The sequence below is a fragment of the Protopterus annectens genome, chromosome 5.part1 (assembly GCF_019279795.1).
Source record: "Protopterus annectens isolate FY-2018-M chromosome 5.part1, PAN1.0, whole genome shotgun sequence".
Lineage (NCBI taxonomy): Eukaryota > Metazoa > Chordata > Ceratodontiformes > Protopteridae > Protopterus > Protopterus annectens.
Window position 1 is genome coordinate 474,767,188 of NC_056736.1, and position 22,325 is coordinate 474,789,512.

Consider the following 22,325-nt stretch of genomic DNA (forward strand, 5'->3'; position numbering starts at 1 on the left):
GGCAAAGAGGGACTTACCACCTTCATTTTTATGTTTGATGACAGTTATGAGGTTCTGGTTACTAGATTTTAAGGCTCTAGAGGGAATGTGAGGCTGAATTAGGAAGTGCTGGGGTTATTTCAGGAAGGTAGTAGAGTTTGTGTGCTATAGAGAGTTGATTGAGTAGAAGTATATGAGGCAACTCAAGCCAGTTGAGTTGCTTAAGGGATAAACAGTGGTGGGACCTATATGAGGCTTCATTAGCAAACTTGGCAATCTTGTTGTAGCAAGATTCCATTTTATTTAGATCAGTTTGGTGGAGATTGGTCAAGATGGGAAAGGCATAGAAGAAAGTGGATAGAAGATGAGTCCTTGTGATGGTTACTTTGGTGCATTTTGTCATAAACTGTTTGTTCCTGTAGTAACTTTCCTAATGGTTTGTGCTATGTGGATGTTGAACCTCAGGTTATTGTCTATTTCTACACCTAGCAGTTTAGTGTGTGTGGTTGGACTGATTTGAATGTTGTCTTTGAAGTTAATGGTGAAATTATTATTTAGGGGAGGAGCTCTGCCAGGGTTGAAAAGAATTAGTTTGTTTTTTGGGGGATTAAGAAGAAATTTGATGTTAGTGAACCACGTTTCAGCTAGGGTGAAGTTATTTTGGATAAGGGTTTACAATTCACTACGGGTAGGGGCAGCACATATGAGGGTGGTGTCATCTGCATATTGTACTATTGAGGCAGTGGGAGAGGATGAAGAGATCTGATTAGTAAATAGAGAGAACAGCAATGGGCCAAGGATGGATCCTTGAGGGACTCCTATGGTTACTGGTAACAGGGGGGACAATTGGTACTGCCATAGAACTGCTTGCTAACAAGCAGATAAGTAGCTGTTGAACCATGATATAGAGGAGGGACTTATATTTAGGGTGGATAGGGTATCAAGACACAGACTGTGGTTTACCATGTCAAAGGCTTTTGATAGGTCTAAGAATATGGAAGAAACAAATAGACCCTTGTTTCTGTGGTGGTTAACAATGTTGGTGAATTATAGTAGTGCTGTTGTGGTGCTATGGGAAGGTCTAAAGCTATGCTGGGACATGGAAAGTAGGTTGTTATTCTGGAGGTACTGTATTAGTTGAGTATGAACAACTCTTTCTAATATGCTGGATAAAGGTGATAGGATTGCTATTGGGTGATAGTTGGTGAGCTGTAAGGAGTTGCCTCCTTTGTGCAGTGGAATTATATATGATGTTTTCCATAAGGTGGGGATTTTGCATTCTGAGAGAGATCTGTTTATGAGAATAAAGACAGGATAGGCTATAGCTTCAGTTGACATCCAAAGGAAGTCTGCTGGCAGCTTATCAGCTGCTAGAGTGGTTGTTGGTTTAAGTTTACCAAGGAGTTTAGATATTGATTTGGTGGATACAGAGTGGAGGTGAAAACTGGGGCTATTGTGCTGTATATTGGGGTGGGTTGGGGTAGTTATTGGTGTGGGGCTGCTAGTACCATTTGGGGCATTGGCATTGGTCTGGACTGCTTCAGTAAAGAATTTGTTAAACTGAGTAGGAATGTTTTCATGGTTATTTGGAAGCACAGGGGTTGGAGTCATGGACTTTCCTGGATGCAGTATACCATTTATTGTGGCCCAGAATTTTTGTGGGTTGTGAGCATATTTTTCTTCCATGCTTGTATAGTAGCTGGATTTGTCTAGTTTGATTTGTTTTTTGGCTTTGTTACGGAGCTCTACATAGTTTTGTCTCAAAGTAGTGGTTTTGTTTTTCTGATATTGAATCCAGGCCTTGTCCCTTTCTTTCATTATAGTTTTAGTATCTTTTCTTTGCCATGGGGCATAGTTAGTTTTGATTCTAATGGTTCTAGGGGGTGCATGATGTTTTAAGATTTTTATGAAGGTTATATTAAAGAAGTCAATGGCATTGTCTAGAGGTAGATGTTTTAGGGGGGTCCAGTTATAGCTTTTTAGAATATTGATGAGATCAGTAGCTATAAAGTTTTTTTTTTTGTTTCTAACTACTCTGAGGATAGGTTGGTTGATGGTTTGGGATCTTTTCCTAATTAGGTAGGTTGGATGATGGTCACTTAGTGGGGTCAGATACCAGGATCCAGTCTAAGATGGACTGGCATTTGAACGTTTTGTCAATTCGAGTGGGGGTGGTTATAGTTTGGGTAAACCTGTGGAGGTTTATGAAGGCAGAGGGATTATGGCTGGAGCAGTGAAGCCAGTCAATATTGAAGTCTCCTAATAGTATGGTTTCATGTGGAAGGGAGTTGGAGGTCCAATTAAGCAGGCTTTCCATTACAGTGATGTTACTGTCTGGTGGTATATAGCCACCTGCAATAATTATATGTTTGTTGGAACTTGCATGTAAAAATGTATTCATAGAATCAATATTCACTATTATAATTAAAAAAAAAATATATATATATATATATATATATATATATATATATATATATATATATATATTATGACTATAAAGATTCAGCTTCACCCAATCAATATTCTTGTCTCATTAAATAAACAGTTGCTTTAGAAACTATATGTAGCATGCATTTTCCATTAAATTATTTAGCTTCTCTTTATGCAAGTCTGTATTTAAATATTTGTCTCATTTTCATTTTCTTCTAAAGGCATTGCTTCCTGGCAGTCTATTTTATCTTTAATATTTTTATAACAATAAAAAAATAAAATAACTGAGTCTATTTTATTTCCCAGTAATATATATATATATATATATATATATATATATATATATATATATATATATATATATATATATATATATATATATATATATATATATATATATATATATATATATATATATATATATATATATATATATAGTAAATTTGTTTCTCTTTCACTGCCTCTTACTGTCTCTCCCATTCCAACCTTCCTTTTCTGAGAGTTCAAAGGTTATTCTCGATCTCCCAACATTTCCTTTCACTCACACAGACACAGCTTTTCTCATTCAGTTTCATAGGGCTCGCAATTCCATTTCAGACTCCAAAGTTGGGTAAGCACTACATTTTAGAGTGGGAAAAACATCTGAAATGGTGTCAAAGGCTTTGAAGAAGTTTTTAATAACATGTATGCGAGCTACAAGTCAAACAAATTCAACGGACAAAAAGAAAATATCTAAACTGCTTTCCTACATCATTAATCATGCTTTCAAAATGGATTTAAACATAACAGAGTTCCAACATATTACAGTTATAAAACCAAACAAATTATGTTATATCTATTATACATAGCCATTATTCATATAAATAGCAAAACTTTTTACTAAAGTTACTATTACCTGAAGAATTCATATGCCATCAGCATTCCTACATAAAATAAAGCATTATAATGTTATTAAAATTGTTCCCTTTACTTATAATCATCTTAGCATATTAAAATTATAGCAAATACTTATTTTTAGATGTTTTATTAATCATGAAAACAACATGAAATATTCTATCTCACTAACAAAAGGGAGCGAGCAAGAACTATACCATACTTCAAAAGCATATATCATTACAGTGCCTATCAGTTTTACTATTTAAACTGATCTTCTTATCTTAATTTAGTAAGCCACAGTGGTGCAGCAGTAGCATTGTTGCCTCACAGCAAGAGGTTTTCCCGTTCGATTCTTGGCTGGAGCGCCTTTGTTGTGGAGTCTGCATGTCCTCCCTGTGGTCGAGTGGCATTCGAAAGACATGCGTAGAATGGGCATGCCTTCACTGAAGGTTGGGCATTGAGCTGCCACCTCGGCACCCATAAAAAAATCTACTGCCAATCATTAGCGGACCGGATTTCCGCTGTGGCGACCCCTAACCGGGAAAAACCGAAAAAAGAACATTGAATAATAAAATAAAATTAAAAAAGAGAGTTTACCTTTATGGAACTGGAAACCTTCTAGAACTGTTAATGTAGTGCTTTAATATTGTATTATAACATATTAATAAAAATACAAGTTCAAAGAAGGAAAATAACTCCATATTACTTTCCTTTGAACTTTTTGCTGTCGTTATTTCCTTTTGTGGATTACCCATTTTTAACTGCATGTCTTTTTTAAACTTATTTGAGACCACTCCATTTCTTCTTGCTTGTCCAAAGGTTTTTTTTTTTGAGAGAAGTCTAGGACTTCATTAGGAGTTTTGAAAGTTTTTTGACCCTCCAATAAAAAAATAATTCTCATCCTTGCTAGAAACAAAATTTGAGCCTTGATGTTAGATTTCTTAAGACTTTTTATTAACAGAATGCAAGTTTTCCTTTTAGAAATTACTGTAGTTGTATAATCATTGTCAAATCTGATTGTTTTCCCATTAAAACTTATTGGAGAGCTAGACCAAGCTGTTCTCAGAACCAAGCTCTCGTGTAGAAATGAACTTAGTTATAGATATTGGTGTAGATAGATCTTTTTTGTTACAGTGTTGTTAGAAAGAGATCCATGTGTTCTTTCTATCCTGAAGGAAAGTGACTCTGGCAAGTTCAATGTTTTTGAAAGCCAAGTGTTTAAGAACTGTATCATATTGTTACCTTCCTCCTTCTCAGGAACACCATATATTCTTATGTTGTTTCTTCTGGCCCTGATTTCAAGGTCATCCACTTTTTCCAAGAGAAAATTATTCTGCTTCAGTAGGTATTCTGCTTGACTTTCATTCTCATTCAGTCTACCATCTACATCATTTAGTGATTCCTCGATGGAAGTAATTTGGTCAGAATATTTCTTGATTATTTCATTCAGTAGATTAGGTTGTTTTTTATTTTCTTGTTTTATAGTGTCCATTTTGTTCTCCAATTTGTCTATTTTAACTGATATTTCCTGCATACTAGAAAAAAAGAGACTGCAGACTGCAATTCTCTCTTCATCCCACTTTCCTGTGTGGAAGCTTGCAGGAGACTCATGGCTGCACCTGACTGAAAATACTTCTGACAGGTTAAAATCAATAAAACTCCTTCAATAAATGTTTTCCTTGTTGAAAATTTTCACTTCTAATTTGTTGTTATAAGAAGAATATTTTGAGAACAACTTCTTTATTGTAGAATTGAATAATCCAGTCAGAAAAACGGAAAAGAGACAGAGCAAAATTTTTATGCTGCTAACTGCTTGACAGGTTAGCCACACCCCAACATACATTTTCTTATAGTTTTACTTACATAAAATGCATTGCAAGTGCAGCATAATACTATATATACTAAATCATATAATTAACAGTTGAAATAATCAGGTGATCATAGTCTTATCATATGATTCCATTCTCATTCAAATACCGTATATATATATATATATATATATATATATATATATATATATATATATATATATACACACACACACACACACACACACACACACACATATATACATTTAGTATCCACAGCTACCACATTTATACGTGCCTTTTTTCTTTGAACTGATAAAATAATTCACATTTTCTCTTTCGAACAATTTTTTTTATTACCAGTACTTCTGTAGATAAAATTTGGCTCTGTACTTAAAATTTCTACCAATGTTTGATTATTCCTTACCATATTCAAATTATTTTTTATATATTTTTTATGTTGAAACTATATAAACTCTACTCAATAACCATAGCATTACTTCTATCTGATTTGTTATCTCTATCTTTATTTTTTCTTGGATAACATAGGTCTGTATTCTGTCTTTTTCTTAATTGTCATATCTTGTAGTGTTTTATCTACATTTGCTGTCATATAACTTCTTTCTATAAACATACATCTTAAAAATAACTTCTTTGTCATATATGTCTTATTGCATGGTCAGTTTTGACAGTCTAATTTACTGTCCTTTAAATAAATTATGTTTGACATTCTCTGGATACATAGTTTCATAATGTAATGAATTTCTAAATGTCTGCTTCTTGAATATTTGTGAAATTAAATATTTTCTATATTATCTTTTTCAGGTGTGAAATCTAAACAATTAATATTATCTATTTAATCATGATAAGAAACTTAAAAAATCAGTAGTATAATTTATATATTCAATACAATTATTTAACTCACTGCTGTATCCTTTCCATTAAAAATTATATCTATCTATCTACGTATGTATCTTTCTATCTTTCTATCTATCTATCTATATATCTATAAATTAATCTATTTAAAAAAATGAAGATCAGAACATTGATGTTCATTTTCAAGAGACTAAAAATACTGAAACCTGACATACCCAAATGCTGAATCTTTCCCAGGGTAAATAAACACTTGCCCAAACTTAAACTAAATACACACCAAAGTAATTAAAACCCACACAGGTGGGAGGGCTACCCCCAGTTATATATACCAACTCCAGGACTATACTACAGTGGAGAAAAGGGCAAGTTGGGCAAGTGTTTACTAATGCTTGGAAAGCTTTGGCATTTGAGTATGTCAGGTTCTGGTATTTTCAGTCTTGTAAAAATGAACACTGGTGTTCTGATCTTCATTTTTTTTAAAGTAGCTATATATATATATATATATATATATATATATATATATATATGTTTTTTTCATACTCTGTGTACCTGTAATATAATCTTAATTTGTTGCATACGTAGGCTACCCCTATAATTTGATGGTAGAACTCACTATCAATTGGGTGTGCACCAAAGTTTTCACTTCCAAGTTTTTCAATAAAGTATATTGTTATTTCAGATTTTTGGATGACATCTTAAGTTTGTTGGATGATGAAGTTTTAGTGCTTGAGCAATTGTTATCTGATCTAAATGCCTCCACTAGCTTCTTAGAGTTTGCATTCACAGTTGGAAGTGATTCAATCAACTTTCTTGATATGACAATTTCTAAGGACAGGCAGCAAAAAAGATATGTTGTAAATGTATTCAGAAAGGAGACTTATTCAAATTCCTTTCTACACTATAATAGCTGTCTTCCTCTTATCAAAAGAAGAATATATTCAAAGGCCAAATGGTACACCTGTCAAGAATAGTTTCTCTTGACACTGCATTTAAAGAGGAGCTAAACAAGCTTGGCAATATATTCTGTGAAAGAGATTATCCTACTGAATTGGTTGAATCTGTTAAGATGGAAACATTAGAAGGTAGACAAGGCAAATTTGCCCCTTTACTTAGCACTAATAAAAAGGATGAATTTTCACAGAGTAAAAAGATTGTCACCAACAATCAAGAAAGGGTTGGTGCTATGATTATTAGATATACCCATCAAACACCAGCACTGACAGGTATTTTAAACAAAATTTGGAGTATTGTTTTTACTACTGAATATCATGAAGTTTTAGGTCTAGAACCCAGAATTACATACAGTAAAGGTGAACATAATATGAAAATAATAGTAGTACAATAGTTTTATATGTTCTATATTTGAAAATGACAAAGTGTGGGCATTGTAAATATTGTAAATTTATACAAGGCAGACCATATGTAGTTGTTGGTGGACATGAAAAGACTATTTCATGCTCAGGGTTATGTGATTGTAATATGAAGATGGTTGTTTAGCTTGCTACATGTTCAGTTTGCTCTGCATTCTATATAGGTAAAACCAATAGGAAGCTTAGAGAAAGGATTTATGACCATGTTTATGATATAAAATATCCAAATCTACAAATGCTCTTTTTAAACACACTATGCACTATCCAGCTTTCAGGAGATTTCTTTTTTTCATTATTGACAGGGTTGTATGTTGGACAGAGGGGGCGACAGTGAACTGTTATTAGAACAGAAGGAATTAAACTGGCAGATTCGGTTAAATGCAACTTATAAATCCAGATTAAATGATATGCTATATCTTAACTGCATTTTAAAAGCAAAAGCTGCTAAATTAAAATAAGTACTTAAGTAGTTTTAGACTTTTAGGTAGCATAGTATGAAGTTTTATGTTCTTTTACATCTGTTTTATATGTATTTGTATTTGTGTTTTATGCATATGCACTGTCACTTTAAATGCTGCTACATTTATTCTTGATAAGGATTTTTATTGGTTAAATACTTACTGAGAGGTAGATTTGAACAGATTTGCTTACTGTGTTCTGATCTGATCTGTGATGCTGTCTATACTGTAGATGAAAGTGCTTAGAAATTTAACTATACTTGTTTATTGAGCTGTGTTTTTTCCAGTCCATTCATTCAGTTGTGGTATGCTGGTGGAGTCTGGTGTGTTTACTTTTTCATTGAAGCTTCACCTTACATTGAACAACCTACGAGTGATTACAAGTAATGAACATCAAAGACTCCCTATGAAACAATCATTCCCCATACCTTACACAGGCAAACACATAAAGCAAGGATGCAACCTTCTAATGGGATACAAATTGTTTATGTCAGGCATATGCAACAGCTTTATCAGAGACTCTTGGCTACATTATTATTTTAATGTAAGTTTTTAAATGTTTTCACATCCTCGAAAAAATATTGCTATAAAGGCATGTTAACATTAAAAGAGCATCCTTCCAGTATCAACTGCTATATCTTCTATAACAACACAAATAGGCAAAGTGCAGACTTCATTTAATGTTTTAGGAAAAAAAATAACATCACAACTGTGTAAGTATTAATTATAAAGAGCATTGTATACCTTGACAGGATTTCTAGTAAAGTTAATCAGAAGTAATGCAATTGCAGCAGCAGCAGTCAAACATCAGTATCTGAAGATTGTGAATCCAAACAGTGGTAACTACTATAATACAAGATCCTTAGCCCCAGGACATGCTTATATGTGCAGATTCACCCCTCTGGACACAGTGAATATGTAAATCAGGTGTTCTTGAGTCAATCAATCTGCTTAAAGTACTGAGTAGGTAAACATGGTGTGGGGACATATAAGATGCCTTCCAAATGCCCTAGCAGTCTGAGAGCTAATATTGTGAAGTCATGCTAGCTAATGGCTTGTGAGTGGGACTTTGTAAATGTAACACAGCAATACTTAAATGTTTAACACTCCAGACACATTGATATATACTTACAGAGGATATGTCAGGAAAAATAAACTTACAAAATGGTTTGAGATTGCATTGAATTCCTTAGAAGATGATAGTTATAATACTTTTATGAATATAGATGTGACAACCCAACTTAAACCCAGGGCAGTAACTAAGGAGCCTCATTCCTCACCACTGTCTCTGGTAAGGGAGTGACACTGAAAGCAGGGATAGAACACACAATTCCCTTTAAGAGTACACTGGGAACAGGCTCCAAACCTGGGAATGGACTATATGCCTCACTCCAGGTCACCAAATGAGTTTTCACACTAACCACTGCATAGCACTGTGTCCCATTTCTAGGTATTTGACACACTCACGATTAAATATTTTATATTCACACATACAAACACTCTTGAGAAAGACTGGGACAGATTCACCTGCTATGTCCTCTTTCCCAAATTACACAGTAAAGGCTGCCACCAGTCAAAATACCATGATATCCTTAAAAAGGGGTGTTCAATTACATTGGGTAAAAATAAATATTAGTACAAAATGAATTATGTAATCCAAGCAGTAAGGCTTTTTTGGAGTGGGCCTGGAATTATCACAACAGAAATAAACACTCTCAAGTTATAAAAAGTATTTTCTAAATAATCAGTCAGAAAAAAGGTAATAAAATATGTAACAATAAATAAAATGATTTACAAGATATACACACTGAATAACTGATTCCAATAAACCACAGATTTTCGCACACATGAATTATGAAAATAACACTGTAGGATAGGTTTCACACTGATTGTAGAAAAACTAACTATCAAACTGTAGCTCCCTAACTATTTAACGATTTACAGTCCCTGTCTAATCTAATGAACTCTGCAAGACAGGATGATACTCTTACTTCTGCAAGGCAAAATAAGAATATATGTCCACTCTTCAGGCTGTTGCCTGGTCCTTAGTGACTGGAATAGCAACTCCTACTATTTCTGCTGAACAGCTCTGGAAAGTCTGAGTGATAACTGCTGATATGGAAAACAACAACTGTCATCTACAGCTACTACTACTACAAATTAAGTTTAACGGACTCAGCACCTGCTTTTATAGCAGAATTTTTTAAAAGTCACAGAAAGCTGTTTTGAGAATTCTACTCTTGTTATCAGACTTTAGAAAGTAAACAAAACAGCTGCTGTGGAAATTCTGTTCCTTTCAGCTCTGGCACATGATGACATCATATCGAGCTTAGCTCACTGGCATAAAGTACATTCAGAATTCTTTTTAAAACAACATGTACCTTTGGTCAGACAGAAGAACTCTGATTCAAGCATCTTATAAAAATCAAAGTAATAATCAAAAAACATAAACTTATTTACAAAATTATAGCTAGTCATGCTTGCATATATAACCTAGGATAATTTACAATTATTTATATTTACAAAACTTCAGCCAGTCATGCTAACACCGATAACAATACCTGATATCCTCACAATAGGCTTAAGATTCAACCGTGCATCTGAGTAAAAAGTGTAAGTTACATGAAATGCATAAAACTTAAACACACCATACAAACAATAAAGTTATAAATAAATGCAAATCATAAAACAATCATTTTACAAATGTATCAAAAAAGAGTACTTCTCACAAAAGCAAGGGGAGAACACACTCACATTGCACACATTTGTTTTTACTGTAATGTAGTCGCTTATATTGACTGGCACAAATATCACATTCATCAAGACATCTAATGTGAAATGGCAAAGTCAGCTTTGAGAAAATTGGTATATTGCTCCATAAATATAAAGTGTTAGAATATTACAGCTTGGCTATATCTGCTGTACTTTGTCTGCTGCATAAATGTTTCTCTACATGTGGAAAATATTGTTATTCTTCCCAATATTTCATGTTAATGCCATGGCTTCAAGGTTCAAATATAGAGAAGGTGATGTCTGTGTGAATATAGGAATTCTCAATATTCACATTTTGAAGGTATAAAACCACAGAATTGAGAAATCATCACATATTTTTCCTTTTTTTTTTGGCTTCATCCTTTAACCCTTTGCACAATGCTTGGCATTATTGACTGTCAGCAATCACTAGTAGTGAACAGCAATTCACTTCCCAAGGCAAAATCTCAAACGATTAATTTGGAATGTCATCAATAGTGCAAATGAGACTGGGCCTGTTGTACTTCAGTCAGCACTCTGGACAGTAGCAATTGTTAAAACAATAGCTGTTATGTAAGTATCTTTGTAGCTCAACATTTTAATATAGGAACATAAAACTAACTGCAATAGAAATGAAGGGTTTGATTCCAGTTTTCGATATTTTGATGGAATTATTCACAGTTACACAAATATTTTGGTGTTAGAACCTGAGCTACTGTTATTAATAGTAACATATTTTATATGCATGACGTAACAAATATGACAATCACTTAAGTGTGAAGAAATAGAATGAGTAACATAATGAATGTAAAAATATGGATATTTAGCCTAAAATATTTGAAATATGTCTGAAGGAGGAATCATGACAGTAATACACCTCCTTTAAAAAATTACAATTTTTACTTGTATATGCTAGGTACAAAATAAGTTTATGTAATCTCCTGTGTGGCTTCTTCCTCAAAACTTGAAGACATGATGATGTGTAACAGAAATTCAAGATACCAGGTGACAAACCCTGCTAAAAGACTGAATGTGTCAGGGTAATGCCATAGGTGTTGGGTTCAATGCTAGATATATATTGTTTGGGTTGTCTTTTTTATCTTCTGTCTCTACATGCCACTTAGCAATGCACACTGTTCACTGTGAGTGGTCAGTAACAGTGACAGCTAGCTCATGTCTTAAGGCAAGAACGCATTTAATTTGGGCTGTGGTTAGTAGTGCAGATGAGAGTGGTCCTGCTGCACATTAGTCAGCACTCTGGACAGTGTTGAGTGAGGAAAATGTATCTGTTATTCAGATTTTTCTGTGTCTCATGGTGTTAATGGAGTAAGTTTTTTAGCTACAGCAGAGGCAATGCATGGTTCAAATCGAGAGTGCAAATAACTTTATTGTCTGGATGAGAATAACTGCTGTCACAGACTTTATTAGAAATTTAACATGAAGTACAACTGTCACCTAGAAAAATGAAAATTGCAACACAACTCTTGTGTAACAAATATTAAATAACTGAATTATAATATGTGTGAAGTGTGGCAAGCATAGCAATAATCATGGTTAATTTAAACTACTCTTGCATATGTGTAATCTTTACAATAGTTTTTAGGAAAAAAGTATGACTCAACACAAATATCATTATTAGGTGGGTAAAAATGTATGTCATGTAAAGTATGTATGGCCACTTCCTCAACATATTTTACTGAGCTCATTGAAATGAATGTATAGTAAGTTGATTTACAATAATAAATGCTGGTTCGACATATAGCTCCAGTAACATAACAAGTCAAAGTAAAACACATACAGGATTGTTATTATTGGATCTTCATTCATGTTGAAATACTTACATCTCAGCTTACAAGCTCAAAATCTTAATTCTCCTGTGGCATAAACAGTTAATGAATAAGAACAATCAAATTAACATTTTTAGTCAAGGATTAAATTCCCTATCTGGTGTTATTCTCAGTTTGTAAAATATATGGTCCACCAACCCATTATGTGCCAATTTATATAAATGTATCTTATTACCAGCACTGATTATTACCAACATGTCATATCTACCTGTGTATAATTACTATTTGCCATATATGAGAACATGACCAGAGGTGAGAATATGTAATTTCAAACATTATTCAGATAAAAACAGCAAAAACAATTTGATAATTTCACAGCAGTACATGCGGAAAAACACTTTGCATCACACATGTCTAAGTCTCACTGCCATATTTCACATCAAAAGTATAGTTTGAAGCAATCATACCAAATTTCTCAGCCAGGCCATTTCAGTGTTTTCTACCATGTGAATGCAGTTAGTATGAGTGTCAGTCATTGCAGACAGGCTGGTACATGCAATATCTGAATTGGGTACCAATTCCCTTCCATATTTCCAAACATCCTTCAAAAGACATGGCAGGCAAAACTTATGGCAGTGCTCCATTTAGAGCCCAAAGGTGGCATGAAGAGGATCGTTGGGTCACTCCTTGCAAAGTGCTACAGCTGTAGGCTTCTGCAGGACTATGCTGGTTCTTATTGCAAATCTGAGGCTTTGAATGGCATGGCCATGACTGTCAGCAGTGCTACTGGCATTCCATGCACTTGTGAGCAATGTTGTCACCATTACAGTGACACAAAGAGGTTCAAGCAGGACATCATAAACTGAAAATTGCAAACACTCCAGAGTTGTGTAAGTATAGTGACCTATCACCAGCCAATACAATACTATGGACTGGCAAGACAATAGACTTTTTATTATACTACTTTTTCTGTTTTCTGTTCTTTACAGCCACTGAACAGATAACTAGAAATAGGGATGCACATCAGGAATTATTGACATGACTCAGAGACACAAGGGGCAAGTTCAGCTCAAGTATGAATGCAAGCACAATCATAATATATTTGAAATGTAGTTAATTATACTAAATTTCAGGGCTTCAATTAATATGAGCTTGAGACATACATAACTGAGTAGGCATACCTTACCTATTTATCAAGTATATATGGCTGATCCAATACTCTTGATCATTGCATTAGGCAATGTGTTATTCCCTGTAGCTGTGTGTGTGTGTGGGGGGGGGGTTCAATTGTAAGTAGAAACCATTAACTTTTATTAATGTAAATACACACACACACACACACACACACACACACACATATATATATATATATATATATATATATATATATATATATATATATATATATATATATATATATATATATATATATATATATATGTATATATAAAGTTAATTTTCTGCAATCGTTAAATAACATTAAACTTTCCATCTTTTGTAAATGCATATCTTTATTTGGGAGGCATATCTCATATGTGCTGTAGTCACCTAATTGTTTGCCTAATGTGTATCTTATCACTGAGATTAATGTGTTTAATGGCACATTGATGGCTCCACATGCGCATACATAGCCAAAGACTGTCATATGTATATGCAATTTAGTTATATTTTGAAATATAGAAAGTACATGGAATTGGTGTTATCATATATGTTTTATTCTATAGCACTGTATCTCTCCTTAATTTCTTTCTTTATTTGTTTGGGGTGGCATTGCTGCCTTTATACAAATGACCATTAGCATGAAAGCTAGACTAACCAGTGGGGATCAGACTGCCATACCTCCACAGGTGGCTGCAGCAACACCACCACATGCAGCAAAGACACCCAGCATATCTGGGTACAAATCAGTAAGCATTAACTCCACAACTCCTGCACTTCCTGCTCCACTTGCATCAGGTAACTATGACCCAGGGGTGTATGTACTGGTACCCACTTAGTGTAGCACCAGTGGAGGTGGTGATTTTCTCATACATCAGTAGCTGACAGGGCTGGAGGAGGACATTATGGAGAAGTGCCTCAGTGCTCAAATCAGGAGAGAAGAGAACGTCCTGCATTTAATAACCAAGTTGATGTCCAACCAGCAATGACTCTGGGATCTGTGACTGGAGACAGTGATGGCAGTTCTGGGGGTGAGGACTAGATTCTCACTGTGCTTATGCTTGGGCACAAATTCACCTTTGATGTTTCCTTCTAATCCTCAGTCATGGTGTCCCTCAGCCTTTTGTGTCCAACACTATCTTTGCCTGTCTTGTATGTCCTGTATATCCTGTATGTCTGTGCCTGCTACCTAACCTACCCTACCTACCTTACCCTCTTCCTTCTAACCACCTTCCCCAACATTCCTCTCTCAAAGAAAAAAAAATTCCACCCCATACGTAGCTCTTCACTTTACCAATGAGTGTGCTTGACACACTTGATTTGGTCCAGTTGGCCATACAACATTGTTCAGTTGTTGTCATCCAGCCTTGATGTGACAATCCAGATTCATCAAATTCTTGTTGCAAGTATACATTTATCTTGTGCAGAAGTGGATAGCTATGGTACTCTCACACCACGATGCTGTACATTCATTTACTCTACACCATGTGCCCTACCATCAGCTTGGACCCATTCTCACCACTGTCCTATCATCACCTTTTTCATTTGTTTAATCTAGTCAAAAATTAGAATCATAAAAACACAAATGGCCAGAGGTGACCCATAAGAAAAATCCTTCAAGTTCTGTTCTCAGCTTTTTCAGAATGTTTGGTATTGCACACCACTGCTGAGCACTGGTAAATGGTGTTTCCTATCCTATGGCAATAACTGAAAGTATAACAGCTATTATCATGCAAGTGTGCTTATTCCCAGTGTGCTATAGAAATATAGACTGATAGTACTAACATTACATATTTATTAGGCTGTTGGATGTAATGTGCACTACATGGCATGTAACAGTTGTCATCAATGTGAGGAACCCTGATGATTGCATTTTCCTAAATTCTTCCTTGCTTCTGCCTTTTGTCAGTGTCCCTTCAAATTGTTGATTTTGCAATGTGAAGTATGACTTTTTGCGTGGTCTGCTGAGAAAATGCTGACACATGTGGAATGCTTTTTGTATACTGCCAAGTGTTCAAATCCAGAAGTATATCAAACACTATTAAATGTTTTTCATAATAATATATGTGAAACTGTTGGTTAAATATGTTATTGACCCACTATTATCCTGCTTGCATCTTAATCATTGTTCTACCATCCTAGCCTTTCTTGCTCCCTGTTTGTGAACAGTTTACTATATAGACTATGACAGAATCGTTATGATGACAAACTTAAGAGTAACACATCACAAAGATGGCGAAAATTGGCTTTTAAGCAAATGTCTTTTATCTGTATCTCCCTATATCTCTCTCTTCCTGTCCCTTTTCTTTGTCATCACTCTTTGTATTTGCACAAGGCCTAGCAGTGAACAGCAGCAGTAACTGATTGTAAGTGACAGTTCACATCTTGTGTAGTGAGTTTTTGCTTTCAGCCACGTTAGTCTGCAGTACCTCACACTGTTGTGCTTTGGCTCACAGTGCTATGGAAAGACAGACTGATAGTAGTATGAGGAGATGGTTACCATATATTGAACATGCTGCAGGGTTGAATGTACACCATATGGGATGATGCAATTGTTGCTTCTGTTATGAAGTATGCTGCACACATACTCCCATACTTCATACTGTTTTCATTGTCCCTTCAAATGTCTTTTGTGATGTGATCAGCTAGGGATCATTTCTATAGACAGTTGATGCAGATATTTGAATTATGTCTGGATGTAAAATAGGTTCATAGATTAGTACTAGGCTAACTGCCCTTGTAGGCCATTTTAATTTTAGCCACTTACCCCATGTGAAACTCAAGCCCTGCACCTTGTGTCTGTAAGGTAAACATCTTAACCATCATGCCAGTCTCCCAACCCAAAAACTGCACATGTGCTAGAGTGATTCAAGCAGATGTAGAGGGTTTGATCAGATTTGAACTCATGACCCCTGGTTTACGAGATCAGTACTCTAACCTCTAAGCTACAAGGTCACAAAATGATATATATTGTCATTTCTCATTAACTTTTGCCTTATGAATTCATGCATGCACCTGTGATTCCACCAGCAGTAATATGCTTGGTCCCTTATGCGCTTCATAATCAGCCCAAATATGCTCATAACATCCCAGCAATAAGTGCAAGATTTGACATTTCACATTCTATCAAATCAAGGATTTATGGAGTAACAATTATACTACATTAGGCACATGTTAAAAGTATGCTATACACACAAAAGGTGATAGGATTAATTACTTTGCATTGTCTTGCATGTTCTGAAGTCATTAAAGTGCGATATGTAGATGCATGTTATCATGTAGTGACTATAGTACTCAGTCATGTCATACAAACAAATACAATTGCCTAAGGAATAGTACATGTAACAGCACTATAGAAAGTCATCAGGTATAAGAAAAGTCTAGGTACACACCTGTATTATCCATATAATGATTACTTTACTGCAATTATCATAACACATGTAAATAATGACACAGAAAACATTAATGTAGCACACATTACTTCTGAAATGGACCAGAATCAGGATTGTTTATATATCTATGTTCCTTATTTGTTTGATACTCAGCATGGAGAAACACAGACCACTGTTAATTCCCAATCTAAGTTCAAAACCTCAAAAAATAATTGCAAATAGGCTAATTATTCACCTTTGTTTGGGTAAATGATCTTGTTAGCATTGTGCTTAAAGAAAATTGTTATGACCTAAATAATAATAATAATAATAATAATAATAATAATAATGTCAGTGGCTTATATTACTTGTGCATCTTTAAAGGAATGTTGTACTCAAGTTAAGATGGCTTGACTGTGATGCTGTCTAAACACTACATTATGTAAATTATGCTTGGAGTCCAATATATTATACTTGCAAATGGTGTACAATGGTATGGGACCTTTGGACACATACTTGCTGAGTAGTGTTAAGCAGTGTACTTTCATATGTTTGACTTGTATGTTTTCTCTTTACATTGCAGATTGTCCAAGCATGATGAGAGACTGACAATGATACGCTGCTACTATACACCTAACTATGTCTAACTTGTACACATTCCAACTGTATAAAGTAAAAATAATGCAACTTCTAGACACAAAGTTAATCCATGTATCTTATTCTGCATTTCCTCTTACTTATGTAGTGTCTCACACTATTCTAAAATTATAAAACATGTGCACATTTTATGTAACTATGTTAATTTTAAGCTTTGTAACTATGTAACTATGTTAATTTTAAGGTTTGTATTATCTATGTAAATTTGCATGCTCCTATATACTCCTAATATTTGCTTGTAATTTGAACTGTGGAGCACTTCCCAGGCCTTCGCTGAAAATGAACATGCATCCAGTCAGACTTTCTCGGCCAACAAATGTAAAATAAAATAAATAAAGTGTTAATGAATTTCTACCTATTAGCAAACTGACATCCAGGGTGTTCACCCCAAGCATATGACAGCTGGCTATATTTGTAGTATGAGAGCTACATTGGTGGAAGTCATGTTGCTTTAATTCAGTACTCTGTCAACTCTTAGCTAATATTGTTTTCAGATACCTTTCCTCAAAGCATATCCCCATAATATTAAAGGCTGATTAAAGACTATAAGCTTGATAGGCCTGCAATGATCCAGATCACTGACTTCCTCTTCTTTACATAATGATGTCATGATTTGCAAGCCCAGTTTTGGCATAAACACCCACTCAATGGATCTGAATTTCTTCTACAACATAAAAGGAACATGCTGGAGGGATCAGTATGTATGACAGTGAGAGCACAGTTGTGTAAGTTGAACTTACCATAAAAGTAGATGTTTGAACGATCACTGCTGCAGTAGTATATGAGTTATATCCTATGTTTTTTTCCTTCCTCTTTACAACACCAAAACTATTAAAATTTATACATTTTCAACAGAATGAAGTATACAAAAATGTAGAAGTAAAAAAACGTTTCGTGGTTGGTAGTTTCAATCTTATATTTGTGTTCAACATTTGATTGGTTTTTGAAAGTATTTTAAAGTATGGATATGTATACACTGTATTTATACATCTTACGAGAATATCAAGGTTTAACTTTTAAGTTTTTTTTTTAATTAATTAAAAAAGAGTTTTGATTGGCTTTCAGGGGATGACAAGATAAATGAAGTGCTATTTAAACGTTAATTGAGCTGTTTTATTTTGTATTCTGATGAAGTTCCTTTTGCTGGGACAAAAGCGATCAATACTTGTTTTATATTAAAAGTGGATTCTATGCCATTTGGACACTCATCATTTATTACATTTTTTGGATTCAGTTTAAGGCTTTTTTTGCACCTGGATTTTGTTGTTTATATCCTGCCAAGAATATAATAGCCAGCCAGCTTATAAAGTTTCAGTGCACCTTCCATGCACTCAAACTGTCAACAGCTTGAGCTGAGCTGACTAAATGACAAGTTTAGGCATGTAGTCCTTTAGAGCTTTCCTGCTGGAAGAGCGAGCGGGACACTGAACCCTGAAAGGATAAAACTAGGAATAAAAAAATAAATAAATGTCCACACCCTGACATGAAAAACACACCAAAAATAAAGGGAATGGATGGAGAGAGTGGCTACTGCAGTAGTGATCATTCGAAAATATACTGTTATGGTAAGTCCATCTTACACAACTACTATATTCTTCACACTGATCACTACTATAGTAGCCTTAGCTATATTAGTAGGTTACCAGAGCAAACTATATTTGCGAGATGGAAGGCGAAGGTCCAGGAGCCCCTGAAGAATGGTCCTAGTAAAGCATGTTCTATACCTAGAGAAGGAATTCAGCTTTGTAAAAGTATGTACAGAGGATCACGTATCAGCTTAAAGAAGACTTCTATAATTCAACCCTTTCCAAAAATCCATGGAAGAATCCAAGGTCCTTGTAGAGTGGACCTTGGACCTTGGACCTACCTGGAATAGATTTGTCATGGTGAGTATAACAAAAGGTAATAGCCTTAGACAACCATTTGGAAATAGTCTGTTTTGACAATGGTTGTACCTTCTGCTTACCTTCACAAGAAATTAACAATTGATCCAATGATCTGAACGATTTAATTCTGTCAAGATAGCACCTGAGTTGTCTTTGGACATCCAAGGTATGTAGTATCCTTTGTCCCTCATTGTTTGGTTCAGGAAAAAAATGGCAAGATGGATAGTTTAGCTCATTAATAAGACACAGACACACTGATGTCCCGCTCACCAGGCTGAATAAAGAGAAGGTCACAGTGAGCTGACTGTTGGGCGCTAGGATCTGCCACATAATGCAAGCACTCAGGTCACTCCAAAGCAAATACAAATATGACTCAGTCATTGTACATGCTGGCGTGAATGACCTGAGAAGTACCTCCCTCGACTACATGAAAAGAGACATAGAGGAGCTCTCTGATCATGTAGCCCAGGCCAGTATGACCCTGACCTTGAGCAGCATCTTATACTCACCTAGAATGATGCCACAGTATAAAGACAAAATGATCGATTTTAACAATTGGCTAAAATGTTGGTGTCATTCAAAGGGGATCCAGTGTCTGTCAGCCTAGGATGACATGCTCGACAAGCCACGTTGCTTCGCTAGGGGCGGCTTGCACCTGTCACCCCTGGGCTTTTGGATACTGGCAAAGGCTCTTGCCACCCCCATAGTACATTTTTTAGGCAAGTCTCAAAAGTCAAACCCACCTCCATAGACAGCACAAGGAACAAGAAACTAAGGGTAATGCTGCTAAACGCCAGAAGTCTTAACCTCAAGATGGATGCACTCGAAGCTCTCCTCAGTATGGAGAACATCAATATCTGTGCAGTGACAGAAACCTGGTTCAAGGCTCCAGGGAGCACCCCAGCACTACCAGGTTATACCTCATATCATGCTTTTTGGCCCCAAAACCCGGACCGGACCAGAAAAGGAGGGGGGGGTTCCATATTTATCAAGGATATCCACACCTCCAGGTTAGTAGAATTGCACAAAGTATCGGAGACCATCCATGTGCAACTGACAGTGGGCAAGACTGCTTTTCAGTTTATAGCATCCTACAGACCACCCTCTCAAAGTCAGGAATCTCACTCGGCTTTCCTGAAAACATTGGAGAACATGAAGATCTCTCTGAAAACCATTATATTGGGTGACTTCAACTACCCAAACATTGACTGGGAGCACTACTCAAGCCCCAGCATCTTAGCCCAAAGGTTCCTGGAAATTATAAACTCAAATGCTATGGAACAACTAGTCACCACTCCCACAAGAGGGGACAACATACTAGACCTGATCATTATGAATATGGGGACTCTATGCTCCACACCAGAAGTATATCCCCCATTGGTAAGATCACACCATAAATTAATTTTATTGGATATCCACATCCCGACCCCACCCACAGCCCAGAAAACCACAGTGAAAAACTTCTCAAAAGCGAACTTCACACTTCTGAAAACCAAAGTGGAATCCTCCAAGGCCCCAGGGCCAGTGGAAACTATGGCCCAAACTGCAGAATCCTATATAAACGCATTCTACAGACATCTCCAGGAATGCACGGATCATGCTATCCCAAACAAAATCAAGACCCAATCATCCAAAGGCAGGCGTCCAGTCTGGTGGACCCTTGCCATAAATAAACTGTACAACAGAAGGAGGAAGCTACTACATGATTGAGCAAAATCCCTAAAAGGGAAGGCATCTCTGATCAGTACTAGCAAAAAATTACGATCCCTAATAAAATCCTCCAAGGCCAGCTTCGAGAGAAAAATTGCACAGGACACTAAAGACAATCATAAGGCTTTTTTCAGTTATGTTAGGAATCTGGGATGCAACTCCCAGACTTGTTCTGAGTTGATTCTAAGAGACAAAAAATACACTGAACCCACAGACAACGCCAATATCCTGGCAGACAGGTTCAGTGCAAACTTCTCCACCCCCTTCCCCCCAAAAGAGCAAGTATCTATCCCGGCAGAGTGCAGCCTCCCAAACATCTCTGATGCTCAGGTGAAGGCCGCCCTCTCCAAAGCAAAAAACACTGCTTCCATGGGACCAGATGGCATCCCGGGTTGCATACTACATGAACTCCAAGAAGAACTAATCCCTCAAGTAAAACTGCTGTACAATCTCAGCCTCACTACAGGATATGTGCCCAAAGAATGGTGTACAGCAACAGTGGTCCCACTCCGCAAAGGTGGTGCCTCTGCGGACCCTGGAAACTATCGCCCCATAAGTCTGACTAGCCTAGTCTGCAAGGCTATGGAGAGAGTCATCATGGAACTCATAAACAAAGACATTGAGGACCTGCAGACACTAGATCCTACCCAGTTTGGCTTCATCAAGGGCAGATCCTACCTTTTGAACCTGATCGACTTCCTCAAAACAGTCACCAAGGCCATAGATGAAGGGAAGGTAGTCCACACAGCCTATCTGGACCTTGCAAAGGCATTTGACACAATACCCCACTCGGGCATCATAGATAAGCTATCCAGCCTAAATATAAACCCCTATGTCACAAGATGGGTCGCAAACTGGCTCAAAGACAGAACCCACAGAGTCAGAGTTGCTGGAGCCATGTCAGACTCAAAACCGGTCACAAGTGGCGTCCCACAAGGTTCTGTCCTGGGACCTCTCTTGTTCGGTATTTACTTTTCTGAGGTACAGGCCAACGTGGGAGGACTATGGCTCACCAAGTTTGCAGATGACTGCAAACTGGGCCATAATCGACTCTCCAGCTGACACAAACATCCTTCAAAAAGGTCTCACAGAGATGGATAACTGGTGCCAGAGCCATGGTCTAAAGCTAAATGCCAAAAAGTGTATAGTCATACCCTTTGGCAAAAACAATGTGCCCACAAATTACCACATAGGTGGTAACCCATTAA